Source organism: Falco rusticolus, chromosome 2, assembly GCF_015220075.1.
Source record: "Falco rusticolus isolate bFalRus1 chromosome 2, bFalRus1.pri, whole genome shotgun sequence".
Lineage (NCBI taxonomy): Eukaryota > Metazoa > Chordata > Aves > Falconiformes > Falconidae > Falco > Falco rusticolus.
In genome coordinates this window covers 75,463,263-75,490,954 of record NC_051188.1, presented here as the reverse complement: position 1 = coordinate 75,490,954, position 27,692 = coordinate 75,463,263, and the positions used below count along the sequence as shown (strand labels likewise).

At 41.9% G+C, this 27,692-nt stretch overlaps 1 long non-coding RNA gene across 1 annotated transcript; it reads left to right on the top strand.

Annotated features, from left to right (window-relative positions):
• The first annotated feature begins 501 nt into the window (after nucleotides 1-501).
• On the top strand, nucleotides 502-6,027 carry LOC119143760. The gene is made up of 2 exons (XR_005102783.1): nucleotides 502-2,562; nucleotides 3,295-6,027. It is a non-coding gene; the product is annotated as an uncharacterized LOC119143760 (long non-coding RNA).
• The last annotated feature ends 21,665 nt before the right edge of the window (nucleotides 6,028-27,692 follow it).

The window sequence follows — 27,692 nt, the reverse complement described above, 5'->3', positions numbered from 1 at the left end:
TTCATGCTGGAGGCTAGGCATGCTACAAAGGCAAACTGTCCTCTCTGCATCTTGGTGTCTTTCACATCCATCCCTATGCCAGAGAGCAGCACAGGGAGCACTAATGAATAATATCACTTTCTAATAAAGCACAAGATAAAAATATGTCCTCATGCATTCTATCTGTATATGTAAATACAGAACCTATTCTGTGAAAAAGCTGTTGCAAATATTTTAGGGAATTAAAAAATGTCATGCAATATCTCATAGACTTCTGACAAAGAAGTTAGCCCAGCATGGCAGGATTAAGTGGGGAAATGACAGAAAAAATACTGCACTTTTAAAACCTCAAAATTGCCATTAATAGCCTCTCTAAGCACAACTATGTTGTGCTTTGGTGATCTCTTTCTTCTAATGGAATATACCTAGTTTTGAAACAAGTACTCTGTACCACAGAAAAGCCAATTCTCTCCTTTTAATAAAAGCTTTAATTTCTAGCTGTGATACATTGCACAATATCAAACTAAAATCAGAAGTTAACACAGGTTTAGGACTAGGATCTTGGCTGTCTTGAACTTCAGATCAGGACAGATACTCAGAGGTGTTAGCAGAAAACAGGAATTGCCTGTGGAAAGAGCAGTTGCGCTGCCAAGTGTGGTTTTGTTTGCTTGTACTGCTCTTTGTCTATAAACTACAGACAGGGATAAAGATGCAGATACAGATACGTGCCTGTTTGCCCTAGTATTTACTCACCTTCTCAGTAAGGTTTGTAGCTGAGCACTATACATTTGAGATAACAGCAGATGAACTAGGGAATACAAAGCCTGCATGGGAATACCTTCATGGCTCTGCAGTCATGGCAGTGATTGTGCTCCAGGCATACTCCAAAGAGTTGACTGGTGGAGCTGCATCATAACAGTGAAATACCAGAAGTCATCTGGTCTCAAGGAAGCAGATGAGTGAGCGAAGCTGAAGTGAAGGACATAGTATTGATAGGTGGGGCTGTTGTAAGCTTGTACATAGGCCCCTCAAGTATCTGGCTGTTGGACACACGGGCAGGGTTGCCCTGGAGGAAGGGTTGAAAGGAAACAAGAGCTGAGAAATGAAGGAAAAGTGGTACGTACTGTCAGGGTAGAGCATGGGCCACAGACCAGAGCAGGGACAAGTGGAATGTGGAGCAGACTGTGATGTGGTGCTCTCAAACTGGGACTAGAGTTTTTACATCATCTTTACGAGAAGATGTAAAAGAGAGGGTAAGAGGAAAGGAAGAAGTAAGGCTGGATAGAAAGAGACTAGGATGGAGAAAAGGCAGTTTTGAAGAAGACTAGGAGAAGGAAAAATAGTAGGAAGCTGAATGGGCTGTGCTGGAAGTAAACAGGAAGAATCATGTACTTCAGACCTAATAAAAGTGCATCTCTCTGGATTCCCCACACCCACTCACCCTCTGCCACCAGTCCTCCTCTGTCAGCAAATACCTGTGAATCCCACAACAAAGTAAATTTGTCTGATATTCCTCCTGTCCGCACATGGATGACAACCCACCGCTCTTACCAGTTTTCCTGTTAGCTCAGAGTGTCAGAGCTCTGCGGTAAAGCTAAAGGCTTCAGCCCTAATGACATTTACAACAACATGATGCTGCACAATGGAAGGGGTTTTGATATTATTATTTTTTTTACTGTTTGCTTTTTTAAAAGCTAGATAATTGCACATATAAAATCTGCTTTAAATGAGGATTAGGTTGCAAAATCAATACTACATAATGAGGAGTGTTATTTTCTCCTTCCTCTCCTTTGGATATGCATATGCAAAGTATATAATTGCATACTTTTCTTTCCGTGGGATCTCAGCCACATTTATTTTTCAGGGTGGAGCTGCTCTGGAGCTGTGTCAGGACTACATAGTGGAGGAGACTGCTGTCTACAGGACTTTTTCCACATTTGTTTCAGCAAATGGAAGATGTGCAGTAAATGACAGAACAGGATCATGTGAAAAAGGATAAGCTCTTGGTTAAAACAGCTGAACTCTGCCTTAGGAATGGATTCAGTCCCTCCTTTGCCACATAGTTCTTGTATGATGCTGGATAAATCAGTTAAACCACGCTTCTTGCAGGTGGCCACAGATTTCATTCTCCTAGTTTCTGGGTATCTGAATTGACATTTTGTGGTCTAATTTGCAGAAGTGCTGAATGATCACAGATGAAACTGAACTCAGTTGGTGCTAGACATATAAAGTGCTCTGAATGAAGAGCCTATCAACTTCTTGAAATGTTCACTTGAAATATTAACTGTGTCAAACCAAGTAAACAGAATCTACAAAACCTTAAACTACAGATAATTCTAACCCAAGCCCATCCCAAAGCAATCACACCCAAGAGGTAACAAAATGTATTTATGGCTGGTGATTCTTTTCTATGGAAAGGAGAGGAAGAGGCATCTTTCTGCTGTTCAGTCTGATACCCAAGGAGGTGTCCTGCCCACCAAAACCCTAAATTCAAGATGATACGCTAAGGTTGCTGTACCTCACCTGGCCCTCTCACAGAGAAGCTCTACTGCTTCTTTGAATGTGTGTTAATGGTTCTGCCAGGTAAGACCATGGGCAAGTCAAATACAGCTGCGTGGTGCTGGGAGTGACAGTGGAGGGGGCGGGGGCTCTGACAGGCTCCAGTTCTTCCAGGCAAAGGCCCTGGCTCTGGCACACTGGAAATTAACGTGTGGTTGGGAAGGTGGAGTCACCAGGAGGGCTCAGGTGAGTTTTCAAGAACTGCTGAGTGCCAATGGAGTCTAGGGAAAAAAGTGGGAAGAGAAGGTTCAATTGTCTAAGGCTTTAAACTAGGAGGTTGGCAGATCAGTAATATGAGTCCAGAAGTAATTGTAACAAATGGTAGTTTATGGGGAATACAAGATGACGAGGAAACATCTATAAATGCATGAGCAGGTAGAGAAGGACCCTGGAAAGAAAGCTGCAGAGCCACAGCAGGCACACCATTGGTTTCTGTGCCCCAGCTTACAGGTAGCAACTTGTTTAAATCTAAGTGGCTCATTAGCCCTCCAATGTGACCACACGCTACAGCAAACTAAGGACAAGAATAAAAGCATAAAAGGAGCCTGTAAGAATAAAATCAGAAATCACAAGGCAAAAAATTCAATATAATTAGCAAAGGAAAGAGAGAGTAACAAGAAAGCATTTCTATGTGTTAGAAGATGGAGCAAGACAATGGCCAAAAAATGATCTACCCTTCAACAGGGATGGAAAGCTAGTAAGAGGTGACACAGAAAACGTCAAAGTGATTAATGTCTTTTTCCTCTCACTCCTCAGCAGAAATAATAAACTATTATCAGTTGACTTAATGTCTAAGGCCAAATAACAGAAAGAACATAACAGACTACTTCAGTAAGTAAGTTATTTTCAAATCAGCCAGACCTGACAGAAACCAACTGAGACCACATGGGAAACTGGCTGAAGCAATCCTAGAGCCATGAGGGACCCTTACCCACAGCACCTGGGGAACAGAAGACCAGTGACAGGTGATTGCAGTATGCATTTTTAAAAAAGAAGAAAAGCAGCTTGAGGAATATAGGCAGAGAAAACAGCCTAACTTGAATTGCTGGAAATATATTGAAACAAATAATTAAACAAAGTTTTCTTTTGTGTATGGGAAATAATGAAATGATAAGTAGAGGCCAAGAAAGATTTGCCAGGAACAAATCATGCTGAACCAAGCTAATTTCCTCCTCTGACAAGTAGCAGGTCTTGTGGACAATAGATATTACATATCTCGACTTGAACAAGCCTTTCAACACCGTCTCTTGTGATTTCTTGTAAGCGAGCTAAAACGGAACTATTGTAAGGTGAACTCATAGCTGCTTGAAAAAAAAAAATACTAGAAGAGGAATTATTGTCCGTTCACTGTTGAAGTGGAAGAATTACAGAAAGCAGTTCCACAGATGCCCTTCCTGGGACTCATACCATTCACTGTTTTCATTGTGTTTTGGAAGACGGCATATCAAGCATGGCTACCAAATTTGTAGAGAAAGATCTATAAGCACCTTGGCAGGATTAGTATCTTGCTCAGTTGAAGAAATGGTCTGAAAACAATAGGATTTGGTGCTTTAAGAAACTATTTTATTAGTTAAGTGTAAACTATTACACTTAAGTAAGAATAAACCCCCAAATGGAAAGCAGCCAGCAAGGCAAAAGACCTGCACAAAAATGCCTTGGGGATTTTGGAAGAGTTCAAGCTAAGAATTAACAATGCCATACTTGCTTTGGAAAACCAAGTATTGTGCTGAAATCGGCTAGGTGAAAGATGTGAAATAATTTTTCCACTCCTACTCAGCACTGGTGAGGTCTCAAACTGGAAAATGGACTGATTCACTTTGGTCACTAAACTCAAGGGGCAAATGGACAATTAGGGAAAGTCCTGAGAGCAACAAAAAGTACAAAAATTCTTTAAAAACTGACCTTGGAGGGAATCTGAAAGAACTATTTGTTTAATCTAGAGAAAAGAGGACTGAGAAGAAACATGATAACAGTCTTCAAATATGTAAAAGGTAGTTGCTCGGTGAAAGGCAGTAGGTAACTCTCAATGCTTAGAGGGGAGCAGGGAGCTTAAATAGTATCTAGAGTTACAGTTTCTGCTACATATGTAAGGAAAAGCTTCCTAGGTAGGTGGCTAAGAAAGCCTTGATGCCAGTGGAGGTCACTGAGTCTTCAGCACTGATGGTTTTAAACACAGCTGAAAAAGGCATCATTTATGTATTGTTGGGCATGTTTGAGAAGGGGGGTGCTAGACCCAAGGACAACAGCTTGTGAGGCAAGTGTACATGATAATTTGCAGATACGTGTTTGAAAGGCATATGTAGCATGGCATGTAGTCATAGCATCGTGAGAGTGTCGTCATTAGATAAAGCATCTCTCGGCTCCCAGTAAGTTCTTTCCAGCCCATGCAACCTCAAAGCAGAGAAAAATATATCAGATCTAATATGCAAACTTTCAAATATTTCTGACCCCTAGATAATTTCTTGAGGTCTCTTCCTACCTTCTACAATTGTAAATAGAAATAGGCTTTGCCAGAATGGCTGAATTACAGCTGCAGTGGTTTCCTGTTACAGGTGAAAAACAGATATTAAGCCTTCATTGGTAACTTATGCAAAAAAAACCCCAAAAAACCACCAAAACAAAACCAAAAACTAATCTACTACATCATGTGCATTTCTGGCAAAAGGAGCTTGAAATCCCATCACCTGGGAGACAACCACATACTAGCATTTCTCCTTTATGAGAGGACTGAAAGGTTTTGTCATGAACCTGAAAGACTGTTTTTGTTGCATTGCTTTGCAAACATTTGGGAGGCAACAGTCCTTGTCTTTGTCCTGGGGGCCTGCTGTTCTGAATAGTCAAGCCAAGAAAATGGTGTGAGAAACAGCAAAGGTACAAAGAGGGGGAAATGACACGCATCAAGCTGCACAAAACGTGTATAACATGAATGGGAGTAAAACCTAGGTCTTTCTGGTGTTGACACCAGTACCACCCATCTTCTTGCACTGCTGTCCTACTGTAACAGTACTGATTTCAACAGTAAGACTTCCTTTTGACAAAACTTGTATGGAGGTTGCATTTTATGTTGGCAATGACCATAGACTGTGCATATTGCTAAGGCATCCTTCTAGTGCTATGAAAGTGATAATGTAATTCTGTGCAATTAAAATGATGCCTCCTACATGCATAATGCCACTCCCTAGCTTTACAGCTGTTTGCCATGTTCTCTGTGAGGGCATTTGCTGATAATAAATTGTGTTGTGGAAATATAATAACATGAGCAAGGAAATCTAAACTGATCCAATTGTTTAATTTAGTTTAAGCCTACATTTTCTCAGAGGAATCCCTAACCCAGATTAAAGAAGTCATGAGGTTTGATCCCATCACCCTTATAAATCACACATGCAAAGCCCATGCTATTGTATTGCTATTAATAGCACTGACATGTATATGTATGCTCATAATCTTGTAAATATATAAGAAAAGCAAAAAATAAACAAACAAATACAATACTCCTTTGTTTCAGTGGAGCCCACCTGTCTCCTGATTCCCAGGGGAAGCCCTGCATCATTGCTTCAGATTTTTCTCTTCCCAAACTCTAGTTAATTAAAGCAAAGAATGTTTAGCCAGCTTCTAAACAGGATGTTTCTGTCTCTGCCTCTCTTACGGAGAAAATAACTTCTGTACCAGGTTACCATATACCCAGGTTTCCCTGGACGTTTATTCTTTTTCCATTCAAAAATTCTGCCTGGGCAGAAAACACAGATTTCGTATGTTTCTTCAGAATTTTCAGGTATCAGACAGTCTGACTGGAATTTGACTTTGGGCATGGCTGATAGAGGTCTCATTATCATGGGCTCACCTATTGCACACTGGCAGATCACCTCTATGCTTCATGTACAGTGAGGCTGATTCTTCCAAGAAGCTTGAGAGCTATTATGCATATATTGTAAAGCTGATTATCATCTGTGCAGGATTTCTGATGCAACAGGGATGTTTTGGATTTACTGTGCATTTGTAGACCAACTACACGACCTTGCAGAGCAAGTCTAATTTTGGTGCACATGTATTATCCAGAACATGCACAAGTATTTTTGTCTGAGAAATCCCCATGAAAAAAATAGCTTCTGTGGGTCTCTGTGGAGATACTAGAAATACTCAATAAACAAGAAATAGTTAAGACTTAAACATAACTTATACTATGTTTTTTCAAAGGTGCAGGGGAAAGAGCAGGTGAGAATCTGTTGAGAAGAGAGAGGAATATTTGTGAGAAATGGTCAGTTTATGCCAAGTATGTTTAGCAGGCAAGGAGGCAAATCTACCCCTCCCCAGGCTGCCTGCCTGGCGAGTAAGCTAGCTGTGACATGCTTTACTCCCACTTTGAGAAGTGCTATATATCCCACATCATTCATTCCACAAGATTAAGGAATTCTCTCTTGGCATGACACAAAGAGTATTCGTCAGGCACCTTCTCTGTTTCCCTCTCATGCTGCTAGCCAGAGAAAGATTGCTGTGAGGAAAAAAGGCCTTGCTATTAGTCTTGGTTTCTTTATTATGGAGCAACAATTTAGAATTGTCCATAACAAACAGGATCCCATATTTTTCCCAGTATTAACATCAGTGAACAGAGCTCACTGGATTCATACTACAAAGGAATTTAGTCCTAGCAATATTATACTATGAAAGCTATTCAGTGCAACGTGAATAATTTCAGTTACAGAATTTTAAATCTTTTGGATAATAGTTATTCATGCATGTGCAACCTGCAGTCGATGACTATTACAACCAGAAGCTTCAAGTTCAGTTTTTACAGATGACTAATGCAGTTGTTACTCAATTTCTACAATTAATATTTGTTCAAATATACTATCCTTTACAAAGGTCAGGCTGCTTACAGGTGTTCATCATTACCCATATCATCTACCTGGAAATGAGATCACCTGGGATTTTATGTAGGTTTTAAGAATTTAATAGTAACAGCCTTTCTAAAACTATTATGAAATATCTGGTAATTTGTATTTCTGTCTGGATGGGAATTCAGTAGCAAAATGTCTTTTTGATAATGCTTCAAAACATGCACACAATAATGAGACTTCCGAACTGAAAGTAAAAGCCAGAACATTTGTCTGAAATCCCCCAGGATCTGGAAGATTTTGGGTTTTGGAATAAAACTGTACATCCATGTCTGAATCTTCCTTTATTTTTCATATAAAGGATCATATGATTTTTCTCACAAGAGAAAAATCCAAGTTCTGAAGAAGTTGTGAGGCAGCCTAATACACACTGCACTGGAATGATTTTGAGAGTCACTTGGCTCTTCTTGCATCAACAAACACAGTCACCTGTGTCACAGAAAAATGATAGGTAGCTTACGGAAGGTTAGCAGCTGGCTAAGGAAGCATTGAACAGCTCAGTCTGAAATCAGGCAGGACCAACAGGTGGGACGTGAAAAACTTTGTAAGAGGCTAGCAAGTCTACCAGCTTCTGCCAGTGTTTAAAGCTCTGCCCCTTCATTTAGCAAGGTAGTATGGAAGAATCACTCCAGATTCTGCAAGTTGCAAGAAATGCTTTCTCCAGGCTTCAGTTTAGAAACCATTCCACTTCCTCCCAATGAACACAGAAACAATCTGACTCACCCACTTACCTCTGCATCATTAATCTCACACAGCACAATCAAGAGCAGAGAGTGGGGCTTTGTCCTTGTCTAACTTTGATCTTTCTGCACTTGTCAAGTCACACAAGGAAAAGCATAACCATGGCAAACACACTTAGCTGAAGATCATCTCTAACATAAAGGTTTTTCTGGGTACAAAACTGGTGTTTGGTCCTAAGGTCTTGCGGTTGTAGGTGCCTAATAAAATGTACAGACCACAGGGATGCTATCTGGTGATAGACCAGGATTATCCCTGACCTTTAATAACTAAGACTCCTGACAGATTTCTAAACCACTTGCTCTTCCCTTCTCCTCCTCCTGGCAGATTCAGCTCTGCCAAGATAACTCACCCAGATCTTACAAAACCAAAATTGTTCAGGTTTTTGTTTGTTTTCATCTGTCACATTAATCAAGAAGAGAAGACAGTCAATGAGCTAGGAAAAAGTGTTCAGGTGGGAAAAAATGATCACCAGAAAGTAAAGTTTTACAAATGCTAAATCATCTTGGTGGATATGGCACAGAACCACACTGGGAGAAAACTACAGTATAGGAAATCTTCACAATACAGAAATACTAATGCAAAAAAGGAGAGTAAGCCAATGTTCTTTCTGCTGCTAGGGTAGATTGATTTGGAATGAACTGTCGTGATCACCCAGATTAATTTCTTTCTTCCAAAAAAATTAATTGTTTACTAAAATATCCCATTGAAACTCTTTATGTAAGCAAGAGTATACAACACAGTTTTGGTATCACTTTGTTTTTACCTGTCCGATTCCACTAAAAGTATAATTTAAGTTCTCTTAAGACAAGGAACTGATAGAAGTTTACTGATTTTTTTCACAGAATACAATATAGTGAACACAAATACTAAACAAGTAATCTGCTGTCTTGCTTTTTAGTATATTTTTTAAATTTAAGTAAAATGTGGGATTCTGTGAAATTATTTATAGCAAGCAATACAACTCATCTGCGTGGTAAATATATTCAGCTATATATACAATTTCCAGCAAACAAAATCAGTGCATGGATCTACTGCATTTAAATCATGGGTATATTCAAACAAATCTACATTAAGAACTTGGTGGCTTTCAAAAATATAATGAACCTTGTAGTAAGTCTTCAGCGCAATATGCTGCAAGTTCCTCAGTGAATGAAGTGGCAGAACAGTACAAGTCTGTCTTAGTGACAATTACAGGCCAGTTCTGCATTTGTGAACATGAAACTTTCAATTAATCTGAATTTTTAATTAGGATTCTACCATGAAAAAAGGCCTGAAGTAGGAATCGGGGCTTCCATATTTTTGTCTCAATGACTTTTGCAGGAAAGTTGCTCCACCAAGAAATGAAAGCATACTCTGACCTCCAGACCTGAAAAAAGCATGGGTTCTGAGGATCAGCCCCAGGGTATTTTAATAGCACATGCACCATTTTGAGTCACAATGTTTGTTGGCCCTCTTATGCCCTTAATGGCACCTTAGCAATCCCATTGCCATCAGTGAATTTGAAGAGCGTTAACTCACTGTAGTACAGTAAACGACTCTGTCTCATCTATAAGAGGAAAAAAGCTCTAGCTTGTTGGGTCTGGTTTTTTATTCATGGTGAAGTAACAAAGCAAAAACCTTGGAAGAAAACACTGCAAGCAAGAATATCTGAACATGTAAAAATGGAGGATCAGCTATTTCTTACATACTTTGAATAAAACCACAGAAACCTCTCTCAGGACCACAACCTCAAAAAAAGAGACAAAAATGATACAGCTAACATATGAAAACATTTTGCAGCATCATTTCTTATAGATATCCGAGTCCAAAATCTCTAACTTATTACCTTTCAAGAAAATTAGTAGGACTTACCTATTAGTAGGACTGTCTATCCTTTCATTTGGCAAGGATAGCAACAGGTCTATCTATATCTATAGATAAAAATAAAAATATAGATATCACACAGCAAATGAGTTTCAAGTTTTGAACTGAACCTGTTGAAGTTCTGATAGGTTCAATCCCAGTTTTTTCTGTAATGTGACCAACAATTACTGCTTGTTATCCATAGTAGGGTGTTCCAGTTTAAAGAGATTCTCTTTGGTTTCTCAAATTCAGCAGGCAATACACAATGTCTGTACTCTGAAAGAATCCAAGTAACAGCTAGACTGTTTCATGTTGTGTCACATCCAAAACTCACTCCTTAGACAGATGATCGCTGAACAACGCACCTTTCCAGAAAATTGTATGCTTTCTAATACTAGATCTTTGTCAACAGACCAGCTCAGCTGTTTGCTATCTGGACTGCACATGAAAGAATGATCCATTTGTTTCTTGCTCTTCAGCTGCTCTTACAGAAGACAAGCAGGTTTCTGTACAGGACCCAGGAACAGAAGAAGGACTAATATATAATATGTAACTTGGCATTGCATGCTGTGAGAGTGGTGTTTGGGAACAAGGAGAAAGTGAAAAACAATATGTTCAGTGGAATTTTCCTTCATGTATATATTTTATCTGCAGCTGCAATGTACAGAGGCCAAGTTATTAGAGGTGAACTGGAAGAGAAGTCATAAAACTTTATGCCATTAACTTTAGCACTAGAAGTTAGAGATGGAAATGACCCATAAGACCTCTGCCAAAGAAAGATTGCTCCTTCCAGGACCATGCTAAGTACACCAAATAGGGAAGCATAGGAAGCACAATGCACCATACTTTAACCCTGCCTTTCCACCTTCTCGTCCACCCCCTGGGCTTCGCCTCTCTCCCTCTCCCAGGTGGCATGCCGTTCCAGCAGGTGCTGCTCTGATCCCATCATTGCCCACCCACAAGCTGTGCCAGCACAGGAAGCCAGCAGCATAGGGGGAAAAGGGGGGTGGAGGGGGAAAGTGGACCTTCAGAAACAGGCTGCTGAGTTTTCATGGGTGCTTTTCAACAAATAAACAAACAAATCGTATAATACGAGAAAATGAGAGGCTTTTCCTCACCGAATATGGATGAGAGATTTAATACAAAGAAAGCCTACTATCAGTATATAGTCGCAATATTTTCGTAAGGATTTGTCCTTCAGAGATAGATTATACAACTTTTCTTATTACAGGAATGTGAAGATTAAAGATCCCAAATGCTCTATATTTTTGAGTTGTTGTAATAAATGTGCCAGGAATCTGGGGAGATTTCAAAATGCACTTTAATCCATAGTAGGCTAAAAGCTGTGCACTGTAAGCAATTTTCATTGTTAGATAGAAGTAAATATAAATTACTGAAGAGTCAGAAAATCCTATTCCAACTAGCCACTCGCACAGTATTTCAATCATATGCATAAAGTCTTTTGGAAGGAAGGAAGGCAGGCAAAAAATGTGTGATAAACTACCACTTAATAACACATTTCAAAATTTAAATGTTGGTTTGCATATATAAAAGCTTCTCCTGCACGTCCTAAACTGCACAAATAGCTTTTCTATATGCAAACTAGCATCTGCAGCATGTACGTACCTATATCCAGGATGGTGCACACACAGAAATACATGTGAAAATTGAGACTTACAATTGTAGAGGCTGAGCTGAGGTCCCTTTTGAAGTTAGTTTTCAGATATTAATTTAAATATATAAAAGAGAAAAAATTGGAAGCTAATCTTTCTCCTTCCTCACTCTACTTATTTCAGAATTCCCCAACTGTTAGATACGAAAGGGTCTGAGAAGAAAGTATTATCGTAGTTAATGCAGTGCCCAGGGTATGAGTTATATACCAGAGTGGCCGCTCCTGCATGTGGACAGAGGGACTTGTAACACAAAAGGCTTGAAGGAGGAGAGCAGCACTTCAGCAGCCCCCAGCTACTGGGAGGCTGGAGGTGGAGCTGGCTGGTGATAACTGGATGAATTGTTTCCATCACATGGTTAATGACTCAGCATCATTATACCAAAGTATTTATTTTTTTCATCTTTACCAGCTTATCCAGCACACTTGTGTGGAAAAGAATGGGGAGACTGGGAGAGGGGAGGTAGGCATTAGTTTTGTAGCCTTTGCTGAGTGAACATCATGCATATTTTTCACTGCTGCTTTGCCATCTCTAGTATTGTACCACTACAACTGTAACACCGTCAGAGAGATTCCCACTGACTTCAATGAGCCTTGGATTATGGCTCAGGGGCCCCTCAGTCAATAAATACACCCTCCTCTTCCACAGCAGCAAGGAATTCTAACCTAGTTGCCTCTATGCGCATGTATTGCTTCTACACGCACACACACCGCTGGAAACCCATCACCTAGGTTGACACAGTGATGGTGCAAAGCAAACATTGACTACCTGGTTCCTGCATTCTCCAAAATATCAGGAGTTATGCCTCTCCACAACACTGGCAACTGCTGAGTAGAAATGGCCATGACAAGAGTGGGAGTAATCAGTCTATGTGCAGCATATACTGATATGTAGTCGCTGCAGTCGTCGTTCCATTTAGATGGTTCCCAGAATAAGAAAGTGATAGTATGTGTAGGTTTATTTTAAGTAGGGCTAGAACACACATATAGCTGGCTTGTACACAGTCCCCTGCAAATACTGCTTACTCAATGGGATATATTATGTCACCATGGCCCTAAATACCTCTGCTTAGCAGACCGCATTCAACACATAACTTTTGAAAAACAGTCGCTTCCAATATCTTTTCTGGTGTCACTGGAGTGGAGAAGTGTTAATGTGGATTTTGATGTGTATCTCTATTTACTGCTAGCCCGCTGGCTCTCTGTCACTACTGTTCATAAAGACACCCACAACAATGAACAGTGGAGCCTTGCTAATGCCTCCCACCAGCCACATGGCATGCAGAGCTTAAGGTTGGAAGGTCACGTATTCCTTCCCTTTTGTCCCTGTTTGGTGAAGATCTACCATGCAAAGGCACTCAGTTGCCAGCTTTGGACACTGTTTGGACTGGAAGGCCTTTCTCCAGCAGAAGGTACGCTTGCTCCCTAGTTTTCAAAATGAAATCCAACCAGCAAAAGGAGGATGGGCCCAATTCTGCACAGAAGTTTTTAAAACAATTGTTGTCATTGAAGTGTTAGGGACCATCCTGTCCCTGTGTCCTGCCCCAGTCAGCAAAGAATAGAGACACTGGGGACCCCAGTTCCTAAAGAGCACAATCACTGGTACCAGGCAGCCTGGTGCCACGAGATGCTCCTTGCTCCTCTTTCCAGCACCAACTGATAGCATACTGTATCAGCAGCTGCTTTTGCTGCTGAGGATAACACATGCATATGCTAACACAAGAAATAGCCCATTAGCTATTTTCTAGCTACTAAGAGCTACCTCAGTGTTCAGTCTCCTACATTAGCAGTATCTTCTAGGGCAAAGAGCAGAATTGTTGGCTGGGCAATCATACTGCATGTAAGGTCACTACTTTGCACTAAGCTTTTCTACCATCTGTGCTTCTCAGCTCTCTTACTTAGTGGGGCAGCCAAAGGCAGAATTCAGCTCTTAATTTAGACCCCAAATGTTACATAAAAGTTATCCATCCCAGATGGACTCGGTCCCAAAAGTCACTGTTATAAAATATACTTGTTAAAGAGTTGATTTTACAAATGAAGATGAATCAATGCCTCCCCATGTTTATATGCTTGTTTCCTATTCCCTACTTCTAGGCATATCCTCACTTAATAACTCAGGCACATGCCCAAAGAGTCGGAAGAGCACCTTTGAACTTAACAAATAGGCTATATTAACCAAGTAAGAAAATGCAGTTTGTGCTTAATTTAAATTTGATGAGGTTTGACACTTTCCATCACCTTGCATATCAGAAACAGCTCAAAGAAACTAGAAGGACTATCGGCCCTGATGAGGGATATTAATACTTGCAGTAATTTGCAGGAAGAAAAGCAATATGGAAGCCAGCATTTTCAAAAGCACCACCCATTCTACATGCCTTCAAGCTGGGTTCACTTGAGCCTGAATTTCTGCTGGGAAGCCACCAATTGCTGGTGACTGAGGACTCCTTTGGTCCAAAAAATAAACCCCTATGTACCTCAACTTGATAGCTCAGAAATGAGGCATCCTAAACCATGGTACTCTTGAAAAGATGGTCCAAAGTCAGTGTGTACTTGGGAAGTCTGAGAAACACTAGGAACACTAACTTCACCTCTGAGTCCTGTCCTGAAGGACAAGGCTCGCATGCAGACCTGTTGGCACAACACACACTTGTGCTGCCTGTTCATGAGCAAGGTTACCAGAAGTTGTAGAAAAGGTGTGCATAATGGCCATATCCTCTCTTTTACAAGTAAAACCTTGGGAAGTGAAAAGAGGAACATATCAATTACATGAGCAAGTTCAGTATTTGTCCTCCCTTTAACCTAATGTTCTGAAGTGTGTGAAAGATTAGCATTAAGGATTGCCACAGACCATTTGCTGTAAACCTAGCTAGACAACTTCCTGAAATAAAAGAACAAATTTCAATTCCTAGGTAGAAACTTTCAGGCACATGAGAATATAACCAAAGAATAATTTACCACAAATGTGGGCTACGTCCAGAAATAAGACAGATCAGTGGTTTACTTGACTCAAGAAGAAGAGGTTCTGAAGGCAGAGAGTCTGCTAAAGTGCCTGCATTTGGCAACCGTAACCTCACTGAGGTATCTAAGATCTCATGATTATTTCCTTCTCTAAGTATAAAAATACACTGACATTTTACTGATACCATTACATGATGGCTGTGGCTAAAAGATGATTTTTAAATGCTGAACACCTTACCTGACGGTACCCTCTCTTCTCTTTTCAGGGAATTATCCCTGGCCACAGTAAAATAAAGAATAAATTCACATGTTAAAAATGCTTGGAAAAGTAATCACAGGGCTGAAGCATGCATTAACAAACCCAACGTACCACAGTCAAGTGGGAAGCCTTCTAATAGCCTTACAATATCAGACACAACAGGTTGCTAATTTAACAAGCTTCACTAAACCAGCATTTCATGGCTGTTTCTCCCTTAAGTAGGCATTTTTGCTAGTTTTGGTTCCTCACTAATTTTGATTCCTCACACTCATTTTTCTGATTTACTGATTTTCTAGGTATTTATTTATTTGAGTGTAACAAATCCATCTTCACAGTATACATGATTCTTAATACACCCAGAATGGATTATAGGAGGTTAGCTCCCTGAATGCACAGTAACTAGGGGACTCTAGAGCAATACCTGGGAAGTTGCTGGCTGCTAGTTAAACTCACTAGGTGCCCCCTTGGTGCCAGGTGTGCCTTCTGTAGAGCCAAGACTTCATCCCACATGTTTTCAGAGAATCCTAAAAAGGTGACTTGTAAGAATCGTCATTGCCCTGCAAGCCCATTCATATTATGGTGTGAAAATGTGAGCAGAAAATAAGCCAACCTCTCCACAATAAAAGGTAAAACTTCTCATGAACTCAGTGAGACTTTTGCTTCCTCTGCATATTGAATCTGCAATTCCATGGTAAGCTTTCTGTAAACTATCAGTGAAATAGCGCTGCCTTGTCCCAGCCAGTTAGCCAGCAGCAGGTTCTGCTCACACCACCTGCATCTGGCACAAGTTAGTGGGACCCTCAGCCTGGAGAGGCAGGAGCATGGCTGCCTAGGGCAGAAAGGCTGTCAGGGTGTGAGACTGGGCCCCCACTGCAGGACAGGGGAAGCAGTCTTTGCAAAAGCAGGAGTTGGGAGGCTCCTTTTTGTTCCTCTGCTGGGTAAAGGGTTGGTTGAAACAGAAAAGAGGTAAGGGTGGGGGTGTCAGGCAATAGCAGTGGGAGGCAGAAGTGAACACAGTGGGAACATATGTTAATTAACTCTTAACAATTAGTAAAAAAATTAATGAATAACTCCTAACAATTAGGAGATTGTTAATTCATTCACCAGGTGATGGCAGGTTAGCGTGTGTTCACTGCAGTTAAGTGCATGTAGACTTGCACACCACATACAACAGCACATGTATTTTTCACTTGCATGGGTAGGCTTAGCCCATGGACAAGAAGTAGTGGGACTTCTTTTTTTCTGAGTTCTGGGTCTTCCCTGCTCTGGAAAGGATCAGTGCCTATATTGGCTGTCTAAGCTGAGAGAGTGTCAGGTGACCACAACCCAGGTGTTCTGCAACAGGTAGACACCTAATGGACAACCAAAGTGTCATCCAGAAAGAGGTACCTGGAAAAGCTTTTGCCACCCAGGACTCTCTGAGTATCACACATAGCAGCAGACCCCCTCTCAACTGACCAGGACAATTCTGCAAAGAATGGCAAGTGTCTCTCCTGATGGAAGAGAATTTGGCAACAGGAGGTCTGTCATCTACCCCTATAAGAAGAATGAGGCCAAACTGATCTGCCTCTGCTTCAACAGTGTCTTTAATGTTGTTGCTACATCTTCCCCCTACCTCTGAGCTCCCCCATAATCTTGCTTCTCTTGTTTGCTGGCTCCCAGTTCTTGCAGACAAGATGTGATGAAGCATACGGAAAGAATGCGCCCTACCAACTGAATGCAGGATTTGTTTAAATAAGATTGACACTGAAAAGGTACAGGGACCTGCTCAGACACACCCAAGCGCACCCACGGTCTACAGAGATATCTAAGTGTTGGCAGAAAGGCAGTGAGGAGGGCTCCCATCATCCTCCAGAGCTTCCCAAGAACTGGAAAGATCCCAGGGAGACCTCCCTACGAAGAAGGCCATGTGTCCATTGACAAACCTAACTACTGCCACCCACAGTTATGATGGCTGCATTGGTAGGTGTAGCAGTGGAGCAAAGGCAGAGAGAGCATATAAGGACCTTTCCTTTTTTTTTTTTTAAACCTGTGTCACAATGATAAAACCCTTTGATCTCCAGTCGCTCCACCGTTCCCAGCCCTGCCAGTAACAGCTATAGAATGGCAGGCAGAGTCCTTTGCTCCAGCTCTTCTCTCCTGAGGGAAGAGCTTTTCTACTTTTTCTACTACAGAAAGTAAACTTTGGGTTTGAACAAACTGGATAATAATGTACCAAGGGTGCCCCTCCCAGAGAAGAGCAGAGGGGAGCACAGGTTTTGGGGCTAGGCCTAAGAGGACATAGCTGTTTTATAGGGATATAGTCCTTTCCTGGGTTACTTTCTATTGAAATGGTTTATGCCTACAGTTTTGTTTATATCAGACATAATCTGAGACAATTCTGGTTTAGAGTCAAAAAACCCACAAAGATGCAAAAGCTAGGAAGGAGGGTTTTGTGAAAAGCTTCCTTTGGGATTTGCAGCTGTCCGGTGATACTGACCCTGGGTCTTCTCAATGGCCAGCAAGCATGTTTTGGGTTTAGTCAATACTTAGTATTCACATCCAGGACAAGTGGAGTTCAAATTCTTCCCAACAGACTAATTAGACAAAATATTTAGAAATGCTGTAATTCCATTCATGCTTTTGCCATAACATTTAGAGAAACAACAATTCTTTTCATATACCAAGAGCCTCTGACAGTGTCTATGCTGGAAAAACAGATAGTCCCCGCAATGTACACACACTTATACCCAAGCCTTCATAGCATTTGCCACAGAAATACCTGCTGCACCAGTGCACATGCATCCAAAATTTGCTCATATGGGCACACCTGAGAAGCCTTTAATTGGATTCAGAAGGGCTTGCATCTGTTCAATACAAAGGCAATATCATTTACAGCAGTAGCAGAAAGATAATCAGACAGGTTTATTCTCTGCCAAAATGGGCAATGTATATTTACAAAGCTTTTCTAGTTCCTTTGTTGTGCATTCTTTCCATACACCATTACAGAAAGATCATGTTAACAGCAGTGGCTGCTGCATGGTATCATATTGCCTTTTTATTTTTCCAAATAATTAACAACAAAAAAAAAAGAAAGAAAAGAAAGGATATCCTGGAAATGTTAAACAAACTATTCTATTTTCATTAGGCTGTAGCAAAATCATTAAAAACCTACTTATCTTTTGGGGGTTTTTTTGGGGGGTGGTGGTGATACAAATATTCTCTTGCTTTTTTTTTTTGGATTAGAGTGTGTCATGATGAAACCATCACTGCGTCATGATCAGCGTGCTTAAGAGTGCAGCCAGCCAGTTCCAAAAGGGTATAAAAGCTAATGCCCAAGAGTTTATACAGTGACAGAGCCAATTCTAGTACTGATTTATTGAAACTCAAATTGGAGCACTTAGATTTCATTTCTGCCAAATGATGTCGTTGGAATGCCTAGTTATTTTCTCATGCGAATAACTGAAAAAAAAAAAAAAAAAAGGAAAAAAAGGAAAAAAACCCAAAACCTGGAACTCTTAAAATTAAAGGCCTTCTCTCCTTTTGTCAGGCTGCAACAAAACCAGCATATTTCCTGGTGCTTCTCTTTTGCCAATGCTTTTTAAACCATTAAGGTGCTGTTTGTTTGCTTTTTTAACATAAAACTTGAATGGATCTTCTGGGTCCAGGTACCTTATGCAGCAATCCAGGAGGCATGGGCTCCTCCCTTGCCCTACTCCACTCCTCTTCTCTGGTATATGCCTAATCCTGTAAACACCTTAAACGAGAGCTGGTTTTGGGTTCTACTATTTGTGCTATCAAGTGGGAAGGCATTTCATTTTTCTGAAATGAAAGAGCCAATTTATGCCCTTTTATGGACCATTTGAGAACGCGCTGCAGTGGAAACTTTTCTGCAATAAAGGTTCCCTTGTTTATGAGCCCTTTGTATTGCAAGTTGCAGTACCACTTGTTACACTTAGGGAGCATCCTGCAGGCTCTGGTAAGGAAATCAGACCTTCTCATTCCTTCTCCCCAGGATTCAGTATGGGTTTTCCAACACTGTCATTAGCCTGCCATCAACTTATTGCAAAGCTAGTGAAAAATACTCTATCTAAAGATAGTTTGTTCCACCCATGATATGAAACAGTATTCCTCAATATGAATAAGTGCATATTTATGAAGTAAACAATACCATGGGCTCCAATACAGTAAAACACCTTTTATTTACAATATGAAACTTCCTGTCACGCAAAGCTTGACCGTGTTCAGCTGGGAACCACTTACCCCAGCCCCATCCTGTTTATATGGTCCCCCATTTGTTCCCCAAAGCTCTGACATAAGCCAAAAAAGCAATTATTAACAGGAGCTATTCTGCTCTCCGTTAAAACCAGTTCCATCAGTACTGACGCTGCAGTAAAAAAATAGTCTTTATGCATAAATTGGTCCTGCCAGAGGTATTCCGGTTGCCTTTTCAGCTTTGAAACAGTGCTTTTGTTTCCAATTTACAAAAAGCTTCCTTCACCACTGAGTGAAAGACCAATCTGACAAGCAGGCAAAGAAGAAATTTAGCTGACTGACTCTATCAGGTTTATAATAAAACTACAGAACATGTTTGTATCTCCATTTAAAAAATGAATGAGAGGGAAAAAAAGAGACAAAATATCTATCTGCCTATCTATCTAATTTTAAAACCTCAAATATTACTTAATACAGCAGCATGTGGTAGGTGTTATTTTTTAAATGGGAACATAAAAATTCAGTCAGTGATAATCTTTTGACAGTATTATTTAACCACAAATGACAGATAATAATCAACTGGAGGAGCTGAGGGTCTCTTAATACCATTAAACTATGAAGTTGTAGAAATGACAGCAAAATAATTACTGTTCTGCTTGTTGAGTCGTAGGAGCTTAGCTCCATGTTTCCATGGATATAGAGTTTACGGTTTACGGTTTGGTCTTTTCCTATTTAAAGATCAATACTGTGCTAAGGAGAAAGCATGACCGAATTCAACATTTCTTTTGGTGTTTAAACATCAATGCTCCAAAGTGCCAGACATCCTGAGCATGCACATACAACCTGGGCTCAATCCAGGTACCCCATGCACGTGATGCAAAGTGACTGAAAAACCATCTTAGCCACCTGGCAGAAGAACCCTGTCGTGTTCACAAACCTCTTGTCCCCGATACTAAACCTCCAGGGCAACTTTACTCCACCTCCAAAACCGTGACATGGCAAGAGGTAGAGGTGGCTGGGCCAGGGCCCCTTGGCTTTTGTGATTTCGAAGAAGACGTGTGGACTCACACGCCATCAGCTGTATATCAAAGTGGTTCTGTGATCACCCTTGAGTCGATCTTTTCCTTCTGGTGCACATTCCTGCCTCCTCTTCTTTCCCCACATGAATAATCATGGTCACTAGGGCAACCACGAGGATATCAAGGTGGAGAGGAACGTCAACAAGGAACATGCATGGAGGAAGGTGGTTGCATGGACTGAGATCAGCATAAAACTGTCCATAGGGCAGTATCCTGAGTGTTTTGATTTACCAAACCAGCCCTAAAGATGGAGTTAAAGAAGAGCCCAATGTTTACTTCTCCATGCCTATGCCACACTGGGCTTGCAAAATGGAGAAGCTCATACCAGACAAGTGAATACCACCCTATTGCTGGTTTATCCGTTCTAGGCTTACAAAATCAGCTGGCATTTGGTCAATGAAGTTACTATTTATGAGCATGTTTCACATTCAGACCAATGTTCTGCTATTCAGTGTAGAGGTGCCACCCCGACTAAGTCAACAGGGTGTGGGAGAACAATGTCTGTGCAAAACGAATCACACCTCAGAAATACACGTGCCCCAGACTGAGGAGCTTCCAGGGCTGTAACCATGACACCAGCAAAGGCAAACAAGTCAGGCAAGAGATAATGAGAAATCATTGTGGAAGATGGAAATGGTGAGAATTTATGGAGCAGGTAGGCAAAACACACTTTCAGACCAGGCACTCAATTGGCAGAAAATGGTAACAAAAACTGTTTAACATTTACTGGTGCAATTAACTTGGGGGGGAGGGGGGGGGGGGGCGCGTGGCAGAGGGTAGCTCTAGCTAGCACATTTTTAACTGACCTGACCCCAGAGTCTCGACAGTGCCATTGGTGGGGTATGGCAAGCCTGTCGGATGCCAGCATCTGTGAGCATGAAGAAGGATCGGGGTGTTTCCCAACACTTCCTGGCGCCTGCCTCCTGGCAGCCCAGGCTGTCTGTGTCCCTTCCTGGTTGGTGCCCTCCGTGCAGTGCTGCCTTCCTTTCCCCACTATGCTCTTGGACAGGGGGAGTCAGAAAAAACAGAAGCTTTGAAGACAGTAAGTCAGCCAGCTGGACTGGAAGACCTCAGTAAGAGTAGCATTTTAGATGAAGGGGATCTGGCAGAGGAGGATTAACATTATCAGTAGCCATCACTTAAGGACGTGAGAGAGAGGGAGAGAGAAATGGTTTTAGCAGTGTGGAAGGGGCTGAACTTCAGCTGTTTAATAGAGAAAGCTTGGAAATACCATGCTCGGAAACTCTGCAGGTGGGGTGACTAGACAGAGGTACTGCCAGCCTAATTTGCCTCCCACTCTTGATCAGAATACGCAAGTCTCTGGGGTAGCAATGGTTTCACTTCCAGCTGCAACACTGTTTTTTTGAATCCCATTATCACCCATTCCTACATTTCTGAGCAATTCTCTGCTCAGACTGAAGTTTCCTCGCTTTGTCTCCTCGTCAGAGAAGATTTCGCTGAATCCTTTCAGCCACGGCTGAATTTTGCAAGAATAAAAAATACATCTGCAAGACTTGCAGGACCCGACAGCCTTTCCCATCTCCTCATCACAATGAGGAGCAAAGCCCTTCGCAGCGGTCTTCAGCAAGGCTGAGTGCTTGCATCTTCCCCCTCCCCTCATCTCAGTAGGATGTGCGTGGTACTCAGCCACTTTGGAAAAAATCAGGCTATTTCCACAGAAATTAAGTCATCTCTTGGCTAAATCCTATCATGTGCTGTTCAGCAGATGTAGGGGGCCTCTTTTTCTGGCCTATGTAGCTGATCAGGTTCTCCACGCTCAAGAAAGCACTAGCACAGAGGACCAGCTCACCATGTGGGCAAGCTCACGCAAGAGTTTACCACGGCGTGTGGTTTTGGGTTGGGGGGGGTGGCCAGTTTATTAGGCTTGCTAGCACGACAGCTGCCTTTGGAGGAAGGCCCGGGTGTGTTTTTGTTTCAGAATGTACTGCCTCAACCATCCCAAAGAATCTTGGTTTGGCCAGGAGGAGCCCTGCAACTCAGGGCCTTTCAGCAGTGTTTCCTCCTCCCTAATTCAGGCAGGATTTAGCTCTGCAAGAGCAGCACAGCTCAACCTTAAGACCATTCTTTTAAAATTTTTTTTCTTCTTTTTTGTTTTTATTTTTAAGTAAGGTATAATTACACACAGCACACAGACTCATGAATCAACCTGATTCTGTTGTGACAAGTTTAGCTCTGGGTGTGTGATCCGTCCTAGGAGATCACACAATTTTTCCTTCTTATCCCTTTTAATAGTAAAGTACTCTTGCCTGCCCTCTCTTTCTTCTTATTTAATCATCAGCTGTTAAAATGACATGGAGAATAACACCTCCATTTGCCCAAACTGTTCAGCTTGTCATTTGACATCTTTCTCTCATGATCACAAAACAGTTTCCCTGTTTACTCTCCACTCTGGCATGGACCTTCTGGTTCCTTCTTTGTTCCTTCCTTTCTGTGTGTGTCTAATACCAACTTGTCTACTGCTGTCCTGCTCTGGTGGAAAAATATGAAGGAAAAAAAGACAGCTAAAGGCCGTATCAAAAGAGATTTCTTTGAAAAGACAGGTGGCTGAACAACTGCTTATATCCACAAATCATCTGACAAGGGGCAGGTAGAAAGTACACCAACATTTGTGATCATGCGGTTGATCAGTGTCCTTTCACATCCTTTGCCTGCCTCCTTTCTTACTGCTTTTTCCCATCTGCTTTTTTGTCATATGAGTAGATGCCCACGATAAGGTCTTTGCAAAGAGGACTCTCTTTGTTATTTGTGGCTGTGGTGACCAGAGAAACAGGATTCTTAAAATGCAAGCAATAAATCGAATTTATATCACCCTATAAGATGTTACTTGTAGGCCAATTACCATTATACTCCAGATCTAAGATTCACCTTCACTCATAGGATTTGACCTCTCTCCAGTACTGATGTGGACCACACAATTCAGCACGCTGTAATGGTCTTACGACCTTGTAATTCTCTTTTTTAAAGATCAATACAGTTCTTTTAAAAGATTTTATGAGAGCAGAAATAAACACTGCAAGCTACCAGCTGTCTTAATCAGGCCGAATGAAAACCAGTCCCATCATCACAAATACTGAAAGATCAGATGGCAAAGGACAGAGTACTGTTGAAGAGAGAGTAATGGCATCTGAACAGTCCCATCAGTTAGTTACCTTTACAGCTCCTTGCAGCAAAAACACCAGCCTAGATGATATGTAAAATGCTGCCAAGAGGTACCTTGAAGAAAAAAGGCCACATTCCTCAACTGAAGCAAAAGCAAGTGGGCCTCTTAACCACTTTGCAAGGTGGAGCTGAAGTATGCCCTGCTGTCCCTGCTGGGCTGCAGCCTGTGCTAGTCTGCTGCCTAGAAGCTGCAGAGGGTGGAAAATCACCAGGTCCAGAAGCTGTCCCGCCATTGATTTATTCTGAGGCATTCATTATTGAGTTAATCTCTGCTCTGCAAAGAGATTGTCAATAATGCCCTTGTAAACAGACCTCTGCCTGCAGAGCAGGCACAACCCTGCCCCTTCCCTAGGTGGCTGGGAAGCAGGCTTGGGACTGTCACCTCCGGTCACTGCAGATGGTCCCCTATTCACTGCCACCAAGAGGAGCAAGGGTCTTGCTCCCTCTTCTCCATTACTTCCTTCTGTTCTCCAAACTCTGCCTTAGCATTCACCTGAGCCCTTGACAAACCAGTGTGGCTCACTACACCATCAGAAAAACCTTTGCTGGGTTTGTGACTCACTACCACCTCTTGGTGAGGACAGGTGAGCAGCCCTGACCTGCAGACTGGGCAGTGGGAGCAGGGCAGAGGGAAGGGGCAGGCACAAGTGCCGTACCAGCCTGCTGGGAGTCAGCCAGCTCAGCCCACCTTGATGAACATCACCTTCAGACCTTCAATCAGGCCTGCCATGACAACCCCTTCATACAAATGCACCTCTCACATCTCCCCATCCTCTTGCCCCACCTTGCACCCCGCCTTGCAATAGCAAGTCCTGACAGTCCCACTGGCAGCTTCCACCTTGGCCTCATAGGCAGTTAGAAACCCTCCCTATTATGCCAGGATACAACCAGGCCTATAAAACCTAGGTGGCTGTGCACTCGTGGGAGAGGGCGTGAAACGGATTTGGTGTGCCATGGGTCAACACTTGGAGCTGGGGCCCTCCTCATATGCAAGGCTTGCAGCTGGCTCCCACTGCCTGGTCTGTGGCTTGTCTTTGTGCCTTGACATACTTTGTTCTGGCCACCAATATAAATGACAAATAGCTGCAGTAAATTTTCGTCATTGCCCTCCTATTGCCTGTAGGTTGTTAATTGTACATGACTGAAGTTATAAATTGCTGCAATAAATTGTCATCATCAAGTTATCACCTTTGAATTGTTCATCAGTTAACAGCATCCAAAGGATAGCCAGAGTGACAGGGAGCAGGTTTTATGAATCCTCTGTTTATGGCTACAGAGCAGGCAGCATCTCCTCCATGCACACACAGGCATATCTGCACACCAGGCCACCCAAGCTACTCCGAAAAGGACAGCCAGTGGGAAGAGCAGCAGCAGTGCTGCGCAGGACAGCAAAAAAGCATGGCTGGACTGCACCTTTCCTTGTACCCCATTGACTCAGTACAACCTACAGATTTCATTAAATCCTCTCTTGTTTCACAAGACCTGCTCTCGTTTTATGATCACACAGCTGCTGGACTAATGAGGATGGCCAGGCTTCGCCTCTCCATTCACCCCTGCCATAGCCAGTGGTCTTCTGCTCTCCATACGAAGGAAGCGTCTCCTGCCCAGGGAAGCATGCACCACTGGGTTTCCCCATTGCATGGAACAGAAGAGCTGCCCTCTGGCCAGGGCTGAGCTTTAAAAATAATAGCTACACTACCGCAAACTGTCATGAGGCAAATAAACAAGTCATCCAGACATCAGAAATTGTCAAGGAGCTAGTCTCCTGCTGCTTCTCCAGCACTGAAATAAAGTCCTGCTACCCTGGATTTATACCAGTTATATTTGAGGCGAGTTTTAGCCTCAGGTTTCCAAATCCTTTTATTGAATTAAGGGCAGAATTCCTGTTTCCAAAGTTTCACATCAACATGACAACACTGGAGCAAACAAGAATAGTCTATTTAAAAGCAGGCAAACATTTCACAGATGAAAGACAAACACTGTAGGTATTTATTAAGGCCCTAATCCAACCAAATCTCTAATCCATTTAGCAAAAGAAAAAAGCTTCAAACAACCATTTTCAAGATTCTCGAGAACTCCAAGGCATCTGAAATGCTTTACTTCATCTCCTTGCTCAAAGGTATCCCCTCAATGAGAACTTATTGGGTTATCTGGATACTGCGGTGGTGAAGGACCAGAGGACCTTTTCATGTTTTCACAGCATCACAGACTAAGAGACCCTCTTTGCAGCCCTTTCACTGCACTGCTTTTTAATTTCCCTCTCAAATCCACACTAGTCTTGAAAAACTCCATCAGTAGTTGGATTCAACACCTTATTTTGGAGTACTCTTGCCTCAATTTTTTCCCTCCATGGCTTTTTCATACAAAAGACCTAGAAGTTGGTGGCTGAGAATGCCTAGATAACTTCTGTCCTAATGGAGCAGTGCTTTTGAAGGCTCCAGACATCAGCACCGCAAAATATTTTCATGTGCAGGATGCTCCCTGCATACACATAACATATCTGAAGATTCCTCTGCCTTTCCCTTTCTTCCTTGGGCTTTTTTTGATATTGCTGTTATGGAGCTGCCACTCCTTTTCTGGGAAAAAATGGCATCTAATGTGGCTTAAGTATGTGTTCCCATCTGACACTTGGTCTAGCTTCCTTCAGGTGTCTTCAGTTCTGTCTTCTTCAGACCAGGTCACAGTGACTGTCATGAAATCCAGGTTCTCTTCCTGTGACAAAACAAAAAAAGTATATTCCTCTGGTGCCTATTCTGAGAGCCTAGACAACAGTTCTCCTCAGCATAGCTGGTATGGTAAAGAAGCTTATATACAATTCAAATTTTTTTCATTCCAATGGCTTTCCTCCTAAAAAATAAGGAAATATAAGTTTTAGGAGAAAAGCTGTATGAAGAGCTGTCTAAAATATGAAGTTGCCCAGAATTGCCTTGTTTCCAAGAAGAAAAAGAACATTTGCCTGTTTTTAGATTAGCAGAGGAATAAATACAGATGATTAAATATATCATGAGTCTGAATTTATTTTTATTTTTCTGATGATCAAATGCTGTGCCACTGGCTTTGTTGTGCAAGGTTTTTCCCATTAGTTATTTTTAGGGGTTTTAGATTGTATTTTTCCCTAACTGGTGACATAATGTCTTGTTAAGACAATTGACCCAGATAAGACTATGCCAACTTCATCAGAATTGGTCTTATGCATCTGGATTTTTGATATTTTGGTGGGTCACAGACCAATAGTCTCTGTGGCATGGAAAATATTTAATTTTTTTTTAGACTGCCAGCTTCAGCAAGACTCCTCCAAGCTGACACTAGTTAACAGTGACCTAATTCAAGCTTGATTGGACAAAGATGCCTGGCCCTAAGGAAAATAGTGCAAGGCAACCCACAAAATTCAAGGGTGAGGCAGAAAAGTCTTGTCTTATGGGTCAGCAAGCAACCTGAGGGAATATTGCTGTTTCAGAATATCAACAGCTACCATTTGGGGAAAAGCAAGTAATTGCATTAACATTTTAAAAGCTCCTTCAGTAGCTGACTAATCAATCATCTTCCTTCTCCAGACTAAAAAAACCCTTCCTAGTGGAAAGCAGTGTGCCAGCAAAACAGTGCCATATCTGCTCTGCACTTCTAGCCCCTACTACACAAGTGTGCAGGAGACTCTGAGAAGTGAAGAGCTTGCACTGCCCTTGTATTTTTAGTATCTTCTTTTACTTTTCTGTTCCTTAGTCTGGTTTCCCAAGGGCACAAACCTACAGCGATTCCATTGTTCGCCCAACTATTCGTTCCCACAATAATATTGCAAGCCAGTGGTCTATTTCTGCTAAAACTGCCTGAGAAGGGGAGGATTCAAAGAGGTGAGAGGTGAGGGTTTTATGTCTTCCTTTTAATCTGGCAAGGGAGAGGTGTGGGACCAGTGCCCCCATGGGAGCAAGCAGGCAGAAGCCAGCACCTTGTGTACACCACGCAGTGCTGGCTGGCTGGCCAACATGTGGGAAGCAGATGGGGCAGTCAGCCCACCTACAGCCAGCTGCTTGCTCAGCAGAAGAGGAAGAGAATTTAGGAAACTGATGATTGAGAGAGAAAGAGAGAGAGAGAGGGCACAAACCCACAGGAAGCAAAGCTTCTTCCTTGTGGAACAACTCTCATCTGTTGTTTTAACCGGTTGTGTGGGCAACCTAATCTCTTTCTTAATTTGTAAGGTGCAAAAGTACAAATGTAGCACTGTGGTTGTCCTGTGTACAACTGTAACACAGATTTTAAAAATACAATCTTCATCAAAGGGGCACCCAAAATAACCCTTTGAACAAACTATGAAACAACCAACAGATCCGGATCATCAATTTAAG